The sequence below is a fragment of the Meles meles genome, chromosome 7 (genome assembly GCF_922984935.1).
Source record: "Meles meles chromosome 7, mMelMel3.1 paternal haplotype, whole genome shotgun sequence".
In the NCBI taxonomy this organism is placed as follows: Eukaryota; Metazoa; Chordata; class Mammalia; order Carnivora; family Mustelidae; genus Meles; species Meles meles.
Genome location: NC_060072.1, coordinates 102,629,380 through 102,641,911, shown reverse-complemented (window position 1 = coordinate 102,641,911; position 12,532 = coordinate 102,629,380). Strand labels below are relative to the sequence as shown.

The window sequence follows — 12,532 nt, the reverse complement described above, 5'->3', positions numbered from 1 at the left end:
CCGAGTCACGGTCCCTGGGGATGAAGGAGCTCCTCCTTGTACCCAATACCACAGCAGCAGCAGCTGTCTGGGCAGCTCCAGACCCAGAGAGGTTCCAAGCAACGATCACACACTGAGATTTTCCCACTGGCCCGGGCTGGGAGTGCCTTGTTTTTCTGGGTCCCAGAGCTCCCGGCTAGCGCCTGTGAGCACCTCTAGGAGACGGTGTGGGGCGCACGTGCCTCAGGCTCTGATCCCTCTGCGGGGATCTAAGAGTCCCAGGCTAATGCCTGCCCGCACCTCTCTCAGGGAGGGTGTGGGGCGCGCACATTTCAGGAACGTTGTCTGGCGAGGCTCCCAGGCCTTCACGGGAGTGGGACCCCACATGTTCTCGGTGCGCTGGCAGCTCAGGCGCACTGTCAGCTCAGGGACCAAGACCTGGTTTCTCCACCACACTCTCTCCGGCTCAGCACCAGGGGAGGCTGTCCTGGGTCCGGGGACTTAAGCCCCTGTCCCTAACCGCCCTGATTCCCACAATTTCCCTCCGCGATCCTTTGTTCTTTTTTTTTTTTGAGTGCTTTCAACCAGACTCCAAGCTAATGCTGGTCCCCAGACACAAGGCAATCTTGTATTGGGGTACTACTTTCCAATTGGTCGCCTCTGGTGGCTCCCTCCCCCTTTAGTTTATCTTCCAGTATCAGTCCGACGTTTCCACTCCGCTTTACCTGCCCACTGGCGTCTTCTGCTCCTGTAGAGATCCAGACGTGTATAATTCTGATCTCAGGCTGATTTCTTTGATCAGAGTTCTTTGGTAGGTAATCAGTTCACTTTAGGGTACAGGTTGAAACGGTGCCTCCTCCTACTTCCCCGCCATCTTGACTCCCCCCTCACTGCGTTTTAATTACAGATTAAAAGAATGTAAAGTTAACTCAACTTAGATCATAGGCCTAATTGTAAAATACCAAACTGTTAAACTCCCAGAAGAGAACACAGGAGAAAAATCTAGCTGACCTTGGGCATGGCAAGGACTTTTCAGATATGGTCTATGAAAGAAAAAATTGATAATTCAGTCTTTGTTAAAATTAAAACTTAAGGGGCGCCTGGGTGGCTCAGTGGTTTAAGCCACTGCCTTCGGCTCAGGTCATGATCTCAGGGTCCTGGGATCGAGTCCCACGTCCGGCTCTCTGCTCTGAAGGGAGCCTGCTACCCTCTCACTCTCTCTGCCTGCCTCTCTGCCTACTTGTGATCTCTCTCTGTCAAATAAATAAATAAAATCTTTAAAAAAAAAATTAAAACTTAAGGGAATGAGACTAGATGCCACAGACTAGAAGACTGTCTTTGCAAAATCTGTATTTGACACAGGATGGGTATCCAAAATATAGATAAAACTTCTTAAAATTCAACAATAAGGACAATGAACAACCAATTAAAAACTGGGTCGAAAGAGTCAAATGATCTGAACAGATGCCTTACAAAAGATGACCAGATGGAAAATACACATATGTAATCATGCTCGACATCATTAGTCATTAGGAAAGCACAAATCAAAACCACAATGAGATGCCACTTCTCACCCACTGGAATGGTTCTCATCAAAAGACATCATAACAGGTGTAGGCAGGGATGAGGAGAATTTGGACCATTCTATGTCACTGCTGGGAATATAAAATGGTACTTTGGAAATCAATCTGGAAGTTCCTCAAGCAGTTAAACACAAACTCACCCCTGACCCAGAAATTCCACTCCTAGGTATCTGCCCAAAAGAACCAAAAACACAGGTCTTCACAAAAACCTGTAATTCATGTTTACATCAGCATTATTCATAAGAGTCAAAAGTGGAAACAACCTACATGTCCATCAAATGAGGAATGGGTAAAACAAATTTGTTAATATCCTCACAAGGAAATGTTATGCATCACAATTTTGTCAATGATGTAGAAATGAAGACCAACATCAATTTAAAGGCAGATTACTTGGGTCCTGACAAGCCACATGGCCTCTCTTGTTATACAGTTAAAGCTCTCGATATAGTCCTTCAAAAGCCTCATAAATTTGCAGGAACTTATGTAAGTACTCGTTATCCTCTGGAGCTCAATGCCTATTTCTCTCAAGGAGTCAAAGGAATGGGTAACTTTGGGTTCCTTCTACTCTATACGCAGTTAGCACTCCTTTGCTATTTGGGAGGAAGGTGCTGGAAATGAGCCCAATGTCTTTCAAAGGACACACATAAACACTCCCTGCTAGGTCTTCTGGCGTTTGAGTTGAAGACACCTGATTCCATGCCAAGAAGTAGAAGGTGAGCTTCTTGGGAAAATGGAAGAACATCCCTTCACCTCCAATGATTATAGAACAGGTCTGTTTGTATCCGGTCCCTTCCCTTAGTGACTGTTGTCCCAAGTCCTTGGCCTATTTAGGACAGTTTCCTTGACTCTACACATCTGAGGTCAGCTTCCTTACCCCAAACCTCCAGCTTTCCTGGGAGGACCCAGCATGCACAAGAAGACCAGAGAGAGGCAACAGCTGTAGTAAGAAAATTAAAATGGCGGCACACCTCCATGTTTATGATTGGTGGAAACCACAAGTCCAGCATGCTGGTGATGCTTACACACAGATGAGGCGAGCTTAGTCTACACCAGTTTCTTTGGGAAGGGAGGTTATGAATCCTACATATCATGCATGGACCAGGTCCCTTCTGTATTTAGTGTAGATGTTGGCCACAGTTGGTGCAGAGGAGGGCAATCAGGATTGAGATAGTGCTTAATGCCTTGACCTCTAAACAGTTGCTAAGAGAACAGATGTTAGCCTAGAGGAGAGCCAATGAAAGGAATTCACTGAGTACTTGTTGGACTATGGGGATAAAGTGTGCCTAGACTTAGAGCAGAAAATATGAAGATTCGTGGTAGAAATCTTGGTGGAAAAGAGGATACTGATGAAACATTTGGTGAATGGGCAAGGGTCTCATTCCCAAAAGATGAACAGAAGCAGGATTTTCTTCTCTACAGTGAGAAAGAGATCCCTGCTTTGAGATGGAAACTTCAATAGATGTCATGCTTAAGATTCTTCTCAGCTTTAGGATTTTGTACTTCTGTGATTCCCAAAATATCTGCAGATTTAAGCCTCTTGACTCTGTGCCTCCAAACATTGTGCTTCTTCTTCAGTGTTCCATTGAGTGGTGATGCCACCCTTTATCCAGCTGTCCAAGCCAGAACCTGAGGGTCATCCTGACCTGTCCCTCTCCATCCCCCCATAGCCACAAACTCATCAGCTTGCGCTTCTGTTCACCAAACACTGTGTACGTCGTTTACGTTTTTCTCTTCCTTACCTCAGGCTATCATCCCTTCTCCCATAGGTAGGCAGCCCCTTACCTGGCCTCTGGGCCACACACCCTCTCTCTGTGGCCCACACCCAAACCATCTTCTCCTGTCAGTAGTACTGCTTAGCCATGCAAGGGGCTTCCTAGCACAGAGCCCTCAGTGACTTCCTGGGGAACCTTAGATCAGTGTCTGGATTTTGAGCTGACCACCAGGCCTCTGTGGTGTAGCTCCTTCCCAGCCAGGCAACCCCTTCTCTCACCATCCCTGCTGCTCATCCTCAGATACCCAATTTCTACAGCAGCCATGTTCAAACAGGCAGACTTATGGTGGAACTTTGGCTTGGGCTCATGGCTGTACCTTCACTGGATGTCCAGCCTCTCTCGCTCAACTGACATAACCACCTTCCCCCCCATGGTAGGTGTCTCTCCCTCCTCTCTGATAGCCCTGCCTTGTCCCAGCACAAATTAGGCACCCATCCCACATGTCTCCACAACCCCCCCCCACAACTTCCACTTCAGTCTATTGATCTCTAAAAAACAACACGTAGAGCACGTGATGCTGCATTTAGCATCTAGAACATGAACACTGGCCAAAGTCCACAAAGGTGGGAAAAGCAGCCCCATCAGTACAGTCCATGCCTAGAGATGTTCAAGGTGGCATTCCTGTGATCCTAAAAGAAACCTGGAAAGGACTGTATAACCTGAGTTATAGGACACGAAATCCTAATGTCAAAAACACAGTTGCTGTAAGACATGATCCCTCACCATGATACAAAGTATCACACGGGATACTTTGTTCCCGAAGCCTTGCCCCCAAGAACCCACAGCTTTCCCTGTGTCATGGGAGCCTGGCGTGCATAAGTCCTTGTGTAGCTCAGGAAGGTCTCCTGTATCCCCAGCCAGTTTCAAACATCTTTTCATAACCTCCTGTGCCGTTGGGCCAGGATGCTGTTATGCATCACGAATTATTAACTCCTTTGCCCAACAGATGAGAGTTACAAAATCACCTGCATTTTAGTCATAAATCTCAGCTTCACCTGAGCACAGCCTGACTGGCTCTGGACAAGCAAGGTGTGGGCTGGCGGATGGCCAGGCTCGGCATGGAGCAAGTGCCTGGCAAGAGCCCGGCATGGATGGTTGTTCTGTCATATTTCCACATGAAATCTATTTTGTGGTGCATTGAACATGGAGGTGGAGGTGAGGCGTGAAGCACTAAGGAAGAGTGAACGTTTCTAACAGTGCAGAGTAAGGACATGTTTTCTGATGTTAAACCACAAAAACCATAAAAAATTACAATTATTGGCTACATCAGCCAAAGTGCTGATGGCTCTTTTCAGACCCACTTACAGGGTTGCCATGAACCTCAGTTTCTGCTCTGAGTGGAGAAGGTAACTTAATATCCCAGATCCCAGAGGTCCCCATCCATTGCTGGTACATACTTCTAACAACCATTTTTAGGTGTGATATGGAAAATCTTTCTATTTTGGTGATACACACACACATACACAGGCATACCTCATGCATATGTTGTTGTTGGTTTTTGGTTTTCTTTTTTTGTGTGTGTTTTTGGCTAAAGACCTTCCTGCACAAAGGGGCAACGTGCATTTCTTATGTAAGAGAAACAATGTGATTGCATCATGCTTTGTGTGGGAATTTCCAGGGCACTGAAGTAACTTCCCGTGAGCTTCACGAGCTCCACGACTGAACAACAACCTGACCCCTGACCCCTGACCCTCCTGAGCCACTGACAGCCATTCCCATCGGCGAGGGCTGTACCCTACCTCTAAGAGAGTATTTCTGAGCCCACCCCACTCCAATATTAAGATTCAGGGTTCCAGAGCTGGCGGAAGGTATAACTTAAAGATGAAGCCAGTTTCTATGCCAGCAGACATTTCATAATCTGAGAATTAGGATTCAGAGTTTTTGCCTAATTCTTTGAATCTCCTTTTGCCCCTACAAATGAACAGAATATAAAGTATACCCATGAACATTCTGCATTAAGGAAAGCAAGTTCTTATGAGTTAATATTTCAGGTTATTGGAACTTACGGTTTTCTAACACACTGCCAAATTGCAACACAACTTGTACTTTATTGGACACGGCATGGGATTCCAACTAGTGTCGTTAAACTGGGAACAGATTTACTGCACAAAACACCTTGCACAGCGTGAACTTGGAAGAAGTTGGCCACGCACGGATGTGGGAGGGTGTCTGGAGTATGCTCGTTTATTCAACAGGAACGTAAGGCAGTCCTGCTTCAGGAAGGGCAGACATAACAGGCACAGAAAAAATTTAATGTCATCAAGCTAAGCCATCCCTTTTAGCTAGAAAACCTGAAAGTTCAAGAGCATGACAAACAAGAGAGTTTGAATAAAGTTGCAAGGCTTCACGATTTTAACATCCTACGGTTTTGGGGGTTTTCTTTCCTTCTTTTTTTTTTTTTTAATTGAGGTATAATTGACTTATAACATTATATTAGTTTCAGGTGTGCAATAGAGTGAGTCAATATTTGTGTGTCTTGTGACATGATCACCACAGTAAATCTCACTAACATCCAGCACCACCCACAGCCACAAAAATTTCTTTCTTGTGACAAGGAATTTCAAGATCAGTATTCACTGTAGTCAGTGTGCTGCTCACTACATCTCCACACTTACTTTAGAGCAGGAAGTTTGTGACTTTGTCCTCTTGCACCCATTCCCCCACTATGTCCTCACTGACCGGTACTGTGCTCAGTGTTGGTAACTGGGTTCCTTCCATTCCTCATTGTGTTTGTGCAACTAGGAATCCTCAAGGCCGAGACCATCGAGGAGGAAGAGTTACTTTTCATTTTCCACATAGAGAAGGGAGCATTGGATGAATCCTGCTGACCACATGTGGCTTTTAACTTCCTGGTTCTCAAAGATTCATCATCTCTCTAGAATATTCTAATCTGTTTTGTGCTGTGAAAGAATTTTTAGAAGCATTTTTACTCATCAGTATTTATACTCATCAACAATTACAGCACCATGAACAGGATTCTGTAAAAACTAAGTGGCTTGGGGACATATGCAAGGAAAACTCACGACAGTGCGTCTTCGAAGAAAACACCATTTGAAAGGAACAACTGTTTGAAATTAAACAGGGTCATTTTCTAATTTTCAGTTAATTATAGTTTTCCATACGGGTTGGCTATCAGGAAGAGAGAAGGGGCTAGAAGGAGGTGCTCTCCCTCAGTGGCCCATTTGGTCTTAACCCACTACACAAAAATTGAAATCAGGAAAGCCGAAATGACCTGGGATGGCTTTACCTGTCAGTGAGGCCGCAGGTGTCTATCTGGAGATCATGGAAAGTCCCCAGTGATCCCTGCTGTACCGTGATGGGGTCCACTGCCTGGTCGCCAACAGAGATGAGCCTCAGGCAGCCCTGATACCCGGCCAGGGGACCTTCGCATCCAGGGCCAGAGCTGCTGTCAGGACAGCCTGAATAAACACGGAGGCGCACAAAGGAGAAAGTCAACAGTCATGACCCAAACAGCCGTCAGTATTCTGTACGGGCAAGTTTGCCACCTCCTGCTCGCAGACACCTGAGGATTACGCTTCCTCATGGACGGCTGAGAACAGACACTACTGGTTTTGGTAAAGCACAGAAATAACAACTTGAGCCAGGCTCATCGACAGACGACCTGAAGGTAGAGTCTACCAGTAGAGTCAAGGCCCATTTCCTCTAAGCTGAGTTTGATTTCTCTTTTGAAACCACCCGGAGAAATCAGTCCTTTCAGCATGATATTAAACCATATGAAGTAAAGGCCATGGTATAACAGAATCAGAAAGAAAAAATCACAGGCCTACTAGGACCTACAGAATTTAAAATGCTTGAGAAATAATTATGTATGTGAGATTCCTTCTTTGGGCGTGCATGTGCAAGCACAATACAGTTAAAACAAGGTTTGACCGTAAACAGAGACATCTAACGACAATGTAAATGACTTATGTTTCCAACCGTTTCTGAAAGAGGCATTTTAGTCAAACACCTTGTAACACACACACACATAATTAACAAGTATCTCAATGATACAGCCTTGAGAATAATGGAAAAAAGTTAGCATCCTGGAGTACCCCATGAAAAAGACACGGGCTTGGACTGTTTTTAATAATAGTAAATTTTTACAAGTTCTGCTGCATTCACTAATTGGCTTGCTGTAAATTGTTAGGTCCATTATTAAATGAAATGAGACTGAGACAAAGTGAAAGTTATTTAAAGCTTTATTTTACTACAAGTATTAGAAGTCAGACTGATTGGCTAGGGGAACGAGACTGAAACAAAGTTAAAGTTTTGCAAAGCTTTATTCTCTGCCAAGCATTAGAAGTCAGACTGACCGTCCAGGGCCGCCTCCAAAGAGAGCGACCACCCCCAGCTTACAGGCTTAAGAAGTGACTGACAGACCAGTCAGGGCCGCCTCCGAAGAAAGCGACCCCTCCCCATCTTACAGACTACCCTTTATAGAGCCAAAGTCTGGCCACACATAGGTGGCCAATGAGATTGTAGTCATGTTAGGCCACACGCAGGTGGCCAATTGAATTACAATTTAGCCTATATTAGCTGTTTGACCTAACCTATTACTCTGGTCAGAATTGGTGCTCAAGGTTGGCACCCAAACAGCGGGGTTTACATTCTTTGGTGGTTAGGAAAAAAGTATGTGTGTTTCTTGCTGATTGAATGTCTCCACCTGGCCCGACTCGTCCTTATATTCTGGACTCTATTAACAGGAACTGGATGACTCGTCCTTGTATTCTGGGCTCTATTATTAGGAACTAGTTGACCGTATTTTACTGGTTTCCCAGACTTGCTTCTAAGTAAGTTTCTCTAGGGGGAGGGAGGCAGGGTCAGTTTAAGTTTTTTTTTTTTTTAGGATTTTTTTTAGGATTTTATTCATTTATTTGACAGAGAGAAATCACAAGAGAGGCAGGCAGAGAGAGAGGAAGGGAAGCAGGCTCTCCGCTGAGCAGAGAGCCCAATGTGGGACTCGATCCCAGGACCCTGAGATCATGACCCGAGCCAAAGGCAGCGGCTTAACCCACTGAGCCACCCAGGCGCCCCAGGGTCAGTTTAAGTTTTACTGCACAAACAACAAAATGGCTTTTGACCAAGATGGAGTCACTCTGGCTAAGTAGGTCCTTATATAAATTACTGTTAAATTAATGAAGGAGAGAAGCCATCAGACAGTGGTGACTCACTAATGCTTTAGTGGCCTAGGACAGCAAACCAGAGTCTGAGGCTATAAAAGAGTTTGATTTCTATGTGGCTTCGTGTGGCTTGTCAAGGCTCGGAAACCGGAACCTACGGACAGCTGACCCCAGACAGCCACCCCCGCTTTCAGCTGGAGCCAATCAGTAATTCCTCTCCTTGCTGCAGCCCCTTTTCTCCAGGAGCCCTTCCCCGGCTCCTGTCCACAGAACACTCCTGATCACTTCTACTTTGGTGTTGTGTGATTGGATCAGTTTTTGCTCCAAAACACCCTTAAAAATTTGAATTCGCCTCAGGTTATCTTCTACCATTACAAACCACAATGCGCAGGTGGTGGTTTTATTGTACCCCCCTGGGTTTCCCACGAAGACAAGGTTCTTATAACCATGATGAGCAAGGCCATAGCTTTGAAATCAAAGTCAAAGCCAATCCGCATTCAGAGCTGCCTCCTTCCCCTTGTGGGGTCAACAGGCTGGCGCGTGCTCTCCCACCCTCCGCAGAACCTAAGTCTGCGGAGCTGCCCTCAAAGCAATCACAGGTCCTTTGATGTGAACGCCGCCAGATTCCCAGGGAACAGGAAAAGATAAACACACTCACTGAAAATGCTTTGGTAAAAGGCCATCATGCGGAGAAATCTACAGACACAGCTTCGTCTCCATTTCACACATACCCCTCATTTTGGAGACTGAGGCTGAGGTTCTTCCTAGGAACTGCCCTGGCTGTAGGGAGCTGGGTCTCATGGGTGGTACCCTCCCCAGGGATGGCCAGTGCCTACAGATGCAATGGATGGGTCAGTGACCCACAGCCTCAACTGGGACGTCCCTGAGGGGCAATACTTCTTCAGAGCTCCCTTGAGGTTTCTATGGCAACGGCATCACACCTCGCCTTGTCTCTGCTCATCCCAGCTGCTCTCTTCCCCCCAGCGTGTGTCGTTCCTGAGAATTAACCTCACTAAACCACCATACACACAAGTATCCCAAGCAGAGAGCCAGCTTCCTGGGGAAACTACCTGTAGCCACATTGGATAAAATCTCAAAGCATTCACTTAATTGGGTATTTTGCCTTCAGATGCAAAAGCAATAGAAGCACAACATTTTTTAATAATTTAATATTCTTTTAATTCCAGGAAATTGTGAAATAAATTTTGTGATTCCTGAGAAACTCACCTATTTTATTAATTCTGCACCTTATACAATTGTCTCATTGACATCATTTCCAGGAGGATGTTTTCTATTAATTTGTTAGATACAGAGTCATAACTATTCATATTTCTAAAAAAACATTAAAAAATAATTTTCCAAGCATTTAAATATTAAGGAAGTTTTTGGTAATATTTACAGTGGGGTTTGAGGTTATTTTATAAGTCTCTTAATTTTTAAATAAAATGGAATCAGTAATTTTTTTAGAAAGATTTATTTATTTAATGTGAGAAAAAGACAGAGAGAGAGACAGTGACACCATGAGGGGAGGAGGGACAAAGTGTGGGAGACTCAAGCCAAGAGCCCAACGTGGGGCCAGATCTCATGACCTTGAGATCATTCCCTGAGCCAACATCAGGCATCAGACATTGAACTATGCCACCCAGGTGCCCCTGGAATCAGTAATTTCATAAAGATTTTACTCATTGTGCTTAAATGTTTTTCATTCTCCTCTCTCTGAACTTTTGTCGTGAGGGTTTCTGGTGCACCTTCAAAGGGCAGGGACTGAAGATGTAGCCTCCTCTCATTCCCGCCCAACAGCCACAAGCTTGAACCTAAGAATTTCCACAAGATGCACATGGTCCATCTCTCCTCTTCCTTCAGTGACTGAGGCTTTGCATTCCTAACAAATATACCCCAAAACCAGCCAAGGCCTGCATCCGGTTAAACTCACTGTTGGGCACAATGAAACCCCATAAATTAGCCTCATGGAGAAGGTGATACTTCAAGTGTGATGTTACATCACAAAGAATGGACAAACTGTCCCGTTTCCCTTTCCTTTTTCCTTGTTTTATGTGAAAATATGTGCATTTCCGTTTGTAAAAGAATTTCTGGAAGGTTGGATGTATTTGGAAGACACCTGGTGTATCTTTGTGTCTTTATAGGCGAGTTCTACTGACAGTGCTTAGGGACTGAGAATGTTAAGATACAGGATCAGAAACGTCCAGCCAATAAACCTTCCCCTTTCTCCAGATCACAAACTTCAGACGCATCTAAAATACAATGCAGTATCTGGGGGCCTGGTGGCTCAGTCAGCCGAGCGTCCAACTCTTGATTTCCACTCAGGTCATGATCTCAGAGTCGTGGGATTGAGCCCTGTGTTGGGCTCTGCGCTGGGCAAGATTCTCTCTCGCCCCCTGTCCCTCCCCACCCATCCCCACTTACACACTCTCTCTCTCTCTAAAAAAAAAAGAAAGAAAGAAAGAAAGAAGGGAAGAAAGAAAAAGAAAAAAGAAATACAGTGCAGTACCTAAGTGTTCCTATAAAGACTCAACTGAATCTAGCAGTCACAAAGAAAATTTTCTCAAAGCGGAACATTAGGAAGGAATGGTCAAACTGCAAAGTCCTTCCTTGCTCCAGTTATGAGAGAAAGGTCAAGAAGCAAGGAGTGCCATGGCCCAAGACAAGCCCAGACCGCCAGGTGTCTGTTCATCCACACAGATTGCCCGAAGTCCCAATGGTAAGAGAAGGCAGAGGGTCATTCCTCCATGACCTCATTCAGGATGGACAGTGAAAGTGGACAGGGGATAGTTACTGCTAAGTCAATGGATCATATCCATCACCATGGAAGGAGTCAGAAATTTAAGTACCTCTGAAGATGACAGAGAAATTGTCACTGGATGTCACGACCCCAGAATGGGTCATGAAGTGAGACCTCGTTACAGCCGTCATTGTTCCCTGGTCTGCTAAGGCCTCACACACACACAAGGACACTCGTAAGATTCGGAGCATAATTTAGTGTTTCCTAACTCTGCAGGGCGTGTGTGCTGGTGGACAGCCCCACGATTCCACAAAAGGAATCCAGAGGACAGCAGCTTCCTATTACCCTCCCCGGCAGGCACTGAACTCTGTGTACGGTAGGGTAGAGTGAAACTGTTGTCAGAAGAACAATTTACAAACAAAGCTCACACTGAGGAGAAATAGAAAAGGAAAAAGGGAAACCTACACCACATGTAAAAAGACTACGAATCTGCGAGAGGAACTTTGTCATGGAAAGAAAGCCACAGAGCTCTCCTTTACGCCTGCTGTCCTGTCATAATTATCGAGATCATCCCCTCCATTCGCTCGAGTGTCCTGGTTTGGACAATAAATTATATGGCCACCCTAACTTTAATAGGAAGATGCCCTAATCTGCCCTTATGGGAAAGCATGGCAACAAAGAGTCACTGACCACATGGTGAGCGGGAACTTGCCACTGAACCACTGTCAGGAGAGTGCGCTAAGGAGGGTCTCAGAACATGGGGCACCGACTGCCATGAATACCACATATTGCTACCGAGCATGGGCTGGATAAAGTGGATTTCTCTGTTAACACAATGCGTATTCTGGTCCCAATGGACATCCATTAAGAACATAATTAGGGGTGCCTGGGTGGCTCAGTGGGTTAAAGCCTCTGCTTTCGGCTCGGGTCATGGTCTCGGGGTCCTAGGATCGAGCCCTGCATTGGGCTCTCTGCTCAGCAGGGAGCCTGCTTCCTCCTCTCTCTCTCTGCCTGCCTCTCTGCCTACTTGTGATCTCTCTCTCTGTCAAATAAATAAATAAAATCTTTAAAAACAAACAAAAAGAACATAATTAAAGAGACACTGGCATACACCATTCTTGGGACTGGATAAAACATCTCTGGCATTGACATCTTTGGGTCTCAAAGTTCCCACTCAATTTGAAAATGACCTGCCCCCCCCCACCCGCCTTTCCCCAGAACAGAGCTGGGGATTCCAACGGACCATACAGATGAGGGGCTCTGAACAAGGGATTCTTTCCCTGTGCTTACAGCTTTGAGCACAGCACATCTACTGAAAATCGGGGCTGCATGTTC

At 45.5% G+C, this 12,532-nt stretch overlaps 1 pseudogene; it reads right to left on the bottom strand.

The window, feature by feature from the left end:
• LOC123946460 overlaps positions 1 to 11,388 on the bottom strand; it is a 54,546-nt pseudogene extending 43,158 nt beyond the window's left edge.
• Positions 11,389 to 12,532: the final 1,144 nt, after the last annotated feature.